Raw genomic sequence first — 8,997 nt, forward strand, 5'->3', positions numbered from 1 at the left:
AAAACGTTGAAATATAGTTCAAATTCAATAAAAATCGACAAAAATACAGTTTCTAGCTAAAATTTGATGGTTTCGTTGCACTTTCCGAGCCCGTTGGGTATCTGATTGGCTTAAAAGTACAAGAAAACACTTCAAAAGTGACGTTTCTGAAGAATTTTAACAGTTTTCTTGTATCTACGAACGCCAGAATGCATAAAATTGACCTAAACGTCTCCTTTTCCTATTCTGAGTCGATTCTGCATGCTTTAAGTGTGTTTGGTGGCTCAGAACCATCAAAAAACGTTGAAATATAGTTCAAATTCAATAAAAATCGACAAAAATACAGTTTCTAGCTAAAATTTGATGGTTTCGTTGCACTTTCCGAGCCCGTAGGGTACCTGAGTGGCTTAAAAGTACAAGAAAACACTTCAAAAGTGACGTTTCTGAAGAATTTTAACAGTTTTCTTGTATCTACGAACGCCAGAATGCATAAAATTGACCTAAACGTCTCCTTTTCCTATTCTGAGTCGATTCTGCATGCTTTAGGTGTGTTTGGTGGCTCAGAACCATCAAAAAACTTTGAAATATAGTTCAAATTCAATAAAAATCGACAAAAATTCAGTTTCTAGCTAAAATTTGATGGTTTCGTTGCACTTTCCGAGCCCGTAGGGTATCTGAGTGGCTTAAAAGTACAAGAAAACACTTCAAAAGTGACGTTTCTGAAGCATTTTAACAGTTTTCTTGTATCTACGAACGCCAGAATGCATAAAATTGACCTAAACGTCTCCTTTTCCTATTCTGAGTCGATTCTGCATGCTTTAAGTGTGTTTGGTGGCTCAGAACCATCAAAAAACGTTGAAATATAGTTCAAATTCAATAAAAATCGACAAAAATACAGTTTCTAGCTAAAATTTGATGGTTTCGTTGCACTTTCCGAGCCCGTAGGGTATCTGATTGGCTTAAAAGTACAAGAAAACACTTCAAAAGTGACGTTTCTGAAGAATTTTAACAGTTTTCTTGTATCTACGAACGCCAGAATGCATAAAATTGACCTAAACGTCTCCTTTTCCTATTCTGAGTCGATTTTGCATGCTTTAAGTGTGTTTGGTGGCTCAGAACCATCAAAAAACGTTGAAATATAGTTCAAATTCAATAAAAATCGACAAAAATACAGTTTCTAGCTAAAATTTGATGGTTTCGTTGCACTTTCCGAGCCCGTAGGGTATCTGATTGGCTTAAAAGTACAAGAAAACACTTCAAAAGTGACGTTTCTGAAGAATTTTAACAGTTTTCTAGTATCTACGAACGCCAGAATGCATAAAATTGACCTAAACGTCTCCTTTTCCTATTCTGAGTCGATTCTGCATGCTTTAAGTGTGTTTGGTGGCTCAGAACCATCAAAAAACGTTGAAATATAGTTCAAATTCAATAAAAATCGACAAAAATACAGTTTCTAGCTAAAATTTGATGGTTTCGTTGCACTTTCCGAGCCCGTAGGGTATCTGAGTGGCTTAAAAGTACAAGAAAACACTTCAAAAGTGACGTTTCTGAAGAATTTTAACAGTTTTCTTGTATCTACGAACGCCAGAATGCATAAAATTGACCTAAACGTCTCCTTTTCCTATTCTGAGTCGATTCTGCATGCTTTAAGTGTGTTTGGTGGCTCAGAACCATCAAAAAACGTTGAAATATAGTTCAAATTCAATAAAAATCAACAAAAATTCAGTTTCTAGCTAAAATTTGATGGATTCGTTGCACTTTCCGAGCCCGTAAGGTATCTGATTGGCTTAAAAGTACAAGAAAACACTTCAAAAGTGACGTTTCTGAAGAATTTTAACAGTTTTCTTGTATCTACGAACGCCAGAATGCATAAAATTGACCTAAACGTCTCCTTCTCCTATTCTGAGTCGATTCTGCATGCTTTAAGTGTGTTTGGTGGCTCAGAACCATCAAAAAACGTTGAAATATAGTTCAAATTCAATAAAAATCGACAAAAATTCAGTTTCTAGCTAAAATTTGATGGTTTCGTTGCACTTTCCGAGCCCGTAGGGTATCCGATTGGCTTAAAAGTACAAGAAAACACTTCAAAAGTGACGTTTCTGAAGAATTTTAACAGTTTTCTTGTATCTACGAACGCCAGAATGCATAAAATTGACCTAAACGTCTCCTTTTCCTATTCTGAGTCGATTCTGCATGCTTTAAGTGTGTTTGGTGGCTCAGAACCATCAAAAAACGTTGAAATATAGTTCAAATTCAATAAAAATCGACAAAAATACAGTTTCTAGCTAAAATTTGATGGTTTCGTTGCACTTTCCGAGCCCGTTGGGTATCTGAGTGGCTTAAAAGTACAAGAAAACACTTCAAAAGTGACGTTTCTGAAGAATTTTAACAGTTTTCTTGTATCTACGAACGCCAGAATGCATAAAATTGACCTAAACGTCTCCTTTTCCTATTCTGAGTCGATTCTGCATGCTTTAAGTGTGTTTGGTGGCTCAGAACCATCAAAAAACGTTGAAATATAGTTCAAATTCAATAAAAATCGACAAAAATTCAGTTTCTAGCTAAAATTTGATGGTTTCGTTGCACTTTCCGAGCCCGTAGGTTATCTGATTGGCTTAAAAGTACAAGAAAACAATTCAAAAGTGACGTTTCTGAAGAATTTTAACAGTTTTCTTGTATCTACGAACGCCAGAATGCATAAAATTGACCTAAACGTCTCCTTTTCCTATTCTGAGTCGATTCTGCATGCTTTAAGTGTGTTTGGTGGCTCAGAACCATTAAAAAACGTTGAAATATAGTTCAAATTCAATAAAAATCGACAAAAATTCAGTTTCTAGCTAAAATTTGATGGTTTCGTTGCACTTTCCGAGCCCGTAGGGTATCTGATTGGCTTAAAAGTACAAGAAAACACTTCAAAAGTGACGTTTCTGAAGAATTTTAACAGTTTTCTTGTATCTACGAACGCCAGAATGCATAAAATTGACCTAAACGTCTCCTTCTCCTATTCTGAGTCGATTCTGCATGCTTTAAGTGTGTTTGGTGGCTCAGAACCATCAAAAAACGTTGAAATATAGTTCAAATTCAATAAAAATCGACAAAAATTCAGTTTCTAGCTAAAATTTGATGGTTTCGTTGCACTTTCCGAGCCCGTAGGGTATCCGATTGGCTTAAAAGTACAAGAAAACACTTCAAAAGTGACGTTTCTGAAGAATTTTAACAGTTTTCTTGTATCTACGAACGCCAGAATGCATAAAATTGACCTAAACGTCTCCTTTTCCTATTCTGAGTCGATTCTGCATGCTTTAAGTGTGTTTGGTGGCTCAGAACCATCAAAAAACGTTAAAATATAGTTCAAATTCAATAAAAATCGACAAAAATACAGTTTCTAGCTAAAATTTGATGGTTTCGTTGCACTTTCCGAGCCCGTTGGGTATCTGAGTGGCTTAAAAGTACAAGAAAACACTTCAAAAGTGACGTTTCTGAAGAATTTTAACAGTTTTCTTGTATCTACGAACGCCAGAATGCATAAAATTGACCTAAACGTCTCCTTTTCCTATTCTGAGTCGATTCTGCATGCTTTAGGTGTGTTTGGTGGCTCAGAACCATCAAAAAACTTTGAAATATAGTTCAAATTCAATAAAAATCGACAAAAATTCAGTTTCTAGCTAAAATTTGATGGTTTCGTTGCACTTTCCGAGCCCGTAGGGTATCTGAGTGGCTTAAAAGTACAAGAAAACACTTCAAAAGTGACGTTTCTGAAGCATTTTAACAGTTTTCTTGTATCTACGAACGCCAGAATGCATAAAATTGACCTAAACGTCTCCTTTTCCTATTCTGAGTCGATTCTGCATGCTTTAAGTGTGTTTGGTGGCTCAGAACCATCAAAAAACGTTGAAATATAGTTCAAATTCAATAAAAATCGACAAAAATACAGTTTCTAGCTAAAATTTGATGGTTTCGTTGCACTTTCCGAGCCCGTAGGGTATCTGATTGGCTTAAAAGTACAAGAAAACACTTCAAAAGTGACGTTTCTGAAGAATTTTAACAGTTTTCTTGTATCTACGAACGCCAGAATGCATAAAATTGACCTAAACGTCTCCTTTTCCTATTCTGAGTCGATTTTGCATGCTTTAAGTGTGTTTGGTGGCTCAGAACCATCAAAAAACGTTGAAATATAGTTCAAATTCAATAAAAATCGACAAAAATACAGTTTCTAGCTAAAATTTGATGGTTTCGTTGCACTTTCCGAGCCCGTAGGGTATCTGATTGGCTTAAAAGTACAAGAAAACACTTCAAAAGTGACGTTTCTGAAGAATTTTAACAGTTTTCTAGTATCTACGAACGCCAGAATGCATAAAATTGACCTAAACGTCTCCTTTTCCTATTCTGAGTCGATTCTGCATGCTTTAAGTGTGTTTGGTGGCTCAGAACCATCAAAAAACGTTGAAATATAGTTCAAATTCAATAAAAATCGACAAAAATACAGTTTCTAGCTAAAATTTGATGGTTTCGTTGCACTTTCCGAGCCCGTAGGGTATCTGAGTGGCTTAAAAGTACAAGAAAACACTTCAAAAGTGACGTTTCTGAAGAATTTTAACAGTTTTCTTGTATCTACGAACGCCAGAATGCATAAAATTGACCTAAACGTCTCCTTTTCCTATTCTGAGTCGATTCTGCATGCTTTAAGTGTGTTTGGTGGCTCAGAACCATCAAAAAACGTTGAAATATAGTTCAAATTCAATAAAAATCAACAAAAATTCAGTTTCTAGCTAAAATTTGATGGATTCGTTGCACTTTCCGAGCCCGTAAGGTATCTGATTGGCTTAAAAGTACAAGAAAACACTTCAAAAGTGACGTTTCTGAAGAATTTTAACAGTTTTCTTGTATCTACGAACGCCAGAATGCATAAAATTGACCTAAACGTCTCCTTCTCCTATTCTGAGTCGATTCTGCATGCTTTAAGTGTGTTTGGTGGCTCAGAACCATCAAAAAACGTTGAAATATAGTTCAAATTCAATAAAAATCGACAAAAATTCAGTTTCTAGCTAAAATTTGATGGTTTCGTTGCACTTTCCGAGCCCGTAGGGTATCCGATTGGCTTAAAAGTACAAGAAAACACTTCAAAAGTGACGTTTCTGAAGAATTTTAACAGTTTTCTTGTATCTACGAACGCCAGAATGCATAAAATTGACCTAAACGTCTCCTTTTCCTATTCTGAGTCGATTCTGCATGCTTTAAGTGTGTTTGGTGGCTCAGAACCATCAAAAAACGTTGAAATATAGTTCAAATTCAATAAAAATCGACAAAAATACAGTTTCTAGCTAAAATTTGATGGTTTCGTTGCACTTTCCGAGCCCGTTGGGTATCTGAGTGGCTTAAAAGTACAAGAAAACACTTCAAAAGTGACGTTTCTGAAGAATTTTAACAGTTTTCTTGTATCTACGAACGCCAGAATGCATAAAATTGACCTAAACGTCTCCTTTTCCTATTCTGAGTCGATTCTGCATGCTTTAAGTGTGTTTGGTGGCTCAGAACCATCAAAAAACGTTGAAATATAGTTCAAATTCAATAAAAATCGACAAAAATTCAGTTTCTAGCTAAAATTTGATGGTTTCGTTGCACTTTCCGAGCCCGTAGGTTATCTGATTGGCTTAAAAGTACAAGAAAACAATTCAAAAGTGACGTTTCTGAAGAATTTTAACAGTTTTCTTGTATCTACGAACGCCAGAATGCATAAAATTGACCTAAACGTCTCCTTTTCCTATTCTGAGTCGATTCTGCATGCTTTAAGTGTGTTTGGTGGCTCAGAACCATTAAAAAACGTTGAAATATAGTTCAAATTCAATAAAAATCGACAAAAATTCAGTTTCTAGCTAAAATTTGATGGTTTCGTTGCACTTTCCGAGCCCGTAGGGTATCTGATTGGCTTAAAAGTACAAGAAAACACTTCAAAAGTGACGTTTCTGAAGAATTTTAACAGTTTTCTTGTATCTACGAACGCCAGAATGCATAAAATTGACCTAAACGTCTCCTTCTCCTATTCTGAGTCGATTCTGCATGCTTTAAGTGTGTTTGGTGGCTCAGAACCATCAAAAAACGTTGAAATATAGTTCAAATTCAATAAAAATCGACAAAAATTCAGTTTCTAGCTAAAATTTGATGGTTTCGTTGCACTTTCCGAGCCCGTAGGGTATCCGATTGGCTTAAAAGTACAAGAAAACACTTCAAAAGTGACGTTTCTGAAGAATTTTAACAGTTTTCTTGTATCTACGAACGCCAGAATGCATAAAATTGACCTAAACGTCTCCTTTTCCTATTCTGAGTCGATTCTGCATGCTTTAAGTGTGTTTGGTGGCTCAGAACCATCAAAAAACGTTAAAATATAGTTCAAATTCAATAAAAATCGACAAAAATACAGTTTCTAGCTAAAATTTGATGGTTTCGTTGCACTTTCCGAGCCCGTTGGGTATCTGAGTGGCTTAAAAGTACAAGAAAACACTTCAAAAGTGACGTTTCTGAAGAATTTTAACAGTTTTCTTGTATCTACGAACGCCAGAATGCATAAAATTGACCTAAACGTCTCCTTTTCCTATTCTGAGTCGATTCTGCATGCTTTAAGTGTGTTTGGTGGCTCAGAACCATCAAAAAACGTTGAAATATAGTTCAAATTCAATAAAAATCGACAAAAATTCAGTTTCTAGCTAAAATTTGATGGTTTCGTTGCACTTTCCGAGCCCGTAGGGTATCTGATTGGCTTAAAAGTACAAGAAAACACTTCAAAAGTGACGTTTCTGAAGAATTTTAACAGTTTTCTTGTATCTACGAACGCCAGAATGCATAAAATTGACCTAAACGTCTCCTTTTCCTATTCTGAGTCGATTCTGCATGCTTTAAGTGTGTTTGGTGGCTCAGAACCATCAAAAAACGTTGAAATATAGTTCAAATTCAATAAAAATCGACAAAAATACAGTTTCTAGCTAAAATTTGATGGTTTCGTTGCACTTTCCGAGCCCGTAGGGTATCTGAGTGGCTTAAAAGTACAAGAAAACACTTCAAAAGTGACGTTTCTGAAGAATTTTAACAGTTTTCTTGTATCTACGAACGCCAGAATGCATAAAATTGACCTAAACGTCTCCTTTTCCTATTCTGAGTCGATTCTGCATGCTTTAAGTGTGTTTGGTGGCTCAGAACCATCAAAAAACGTTGAAATATAGTTCAAATTCAATTAAAATCGACAAAAATACAGTTTCTAGCTAAAATTTGATGGTTTCGTTGCACTTTCCGAGCCCGTAGGGTATCTGATTAGCTTAAAAGTACAAGAAAACACTTCAAAAGTGACGTTTCTGAAGAATTTTAACAGTTTTCTTGTATCTACGAACGCCAGAATGCATAAAATTGACCTAAACGTCTCCTTTTCCTATTCTGAGTCGATTCTGCATGCTTTAAGTGTGTTTGGTGGCTCAGAACCATCAAAAAACGTTGAAATATAGTTCAAATTCAATAAAAATCGACAAAAATACAGTTTCTAGCTAAAATTTGATGGTTTCGTTGCACTTTCTGAGCCCATAGGGTATCTGATTGGCTTAAAAGTACAAGAAAACACTTCAAAAGTGACGTTTCTGAAGAATTTTAACAGTTTTCTTGTATCTACGAACGCCAGAATGCATAAAATTGACCTAAACGTCTCCTTTTCCTATTCTGAGTCGATTCTGCATGGTTTAAGTGTGTTTGGTGGCTCAGAACCATCAAAAAACGTTGAAATACAGTTCAAATTCAATAAAAATCGACAAAAATACAGTTTCTAGCTAAAATTTGATGGTTTCGTTGCACTTTCCGAGCCCGTTGGGTATCTGATTGGCTTAAAAGTACAAGAAAACACTTCAAAAGTGACGTTTCTGAAGAATTTTAACAGTTTTCTTGTATCTACGAACGCCAGAATGCATAAAATTGACCTAAACGTCTCCTTTTCCTATTCTGAGTCGATTCTGCATGCTTTAAGTGTGTTTGGTGGCTCAGAACCATCAAAAAACGTTGAAATATAGTTCAAATTCAATAAAAATCGACAAAAATACAGTTTCTAGCTAAAATTTGATGGTTTCGTTGCACTTTCCGAGCCCGTAGGGTATCTGATTGGCTTAAAAGTACAAGAAAACACTTCAAAAGCGACGTTTCTGAAGAATTTTAACAGTTTTCTTGTATCTACGAACGCCAGAATGCATAAAATTGACCTAAACGTCTCCTTTTCCTATTCTGAGTTGATTCTGCATGCTTTAAGTGTGTTTGGTGGCTCAGAACCATCAAAAAACGTTGAAATATAGTTCAAATTCAATAAAAATCGACAAAAATACAGTTTCTAGCTAAAATTTGATGGTTTCGTTGCACTTTCCGAGCCCGTAGGGTATCTGAGTGGCTTAAAAGTACAAGAAAACACTTCAAAAGTGACGTTTCTGAAGAATTTTAACAGTTTTCTTCTATCTACGAACGCCAGAATGCATAAAATTGACCTAAACGTCTCCTTTTCCTATTCTGAGTCGATTCTGCATGCTTTAAGTGTGTTTGGTGGCTCAGAACCATCAAAAAACGTTGAAATATAGTTCAAATTCAATAAAAATCGACAAAAATACAGTTTCTAGCTAAAATTTTATGGTTTCGTTGCACTTTCCGAGCCCGTAGGGTATCTGATTGGCTTAAAAGTACAAGAAAACACTTCAAAAGTGACGTTTCTGAAGAACTTTAACAGTTTTCTTGTATCTACGAACGCCAGAATGCATAAAATTGACCTAAACATCTCCTTTTCCTATTCTGAGTCGATTCTGCATGCTTTAAGTGTGTTTGGTGGCTCAGAACCATCAAAAAACGTTGAAATATAGTTCAAATTCAATAAAAATCGACAAAAATACAGTTTCTAGCTAAAATTTGATGGTTTCGTTGCACTTTCCGAGCCCGTAGGGTATCTGATTGGCTTAAAAGTACAAGAAAACACTTCAAAAGTGACGTTTCTGAAGAATTTTAACAGTT

The sequence above is a fragment of the Zophobas morio genome, unplaced genomic scaffold, assembly GCF_036711695.1.
Source record: "Zophobas morio isolate AGI-343-1 ecotype UQ-CSIRO unplaced genomic scaffold, CSIRO_AGI_Zmor_V1 ptg000371l, whole genome shotgun sequence".
Lineage (NCBI taxonomy): Eukaryota > Metazoa > Arthropoda > Insecta > Coleoptera > Tenebrionidae > Zophobas > Zophobas morio.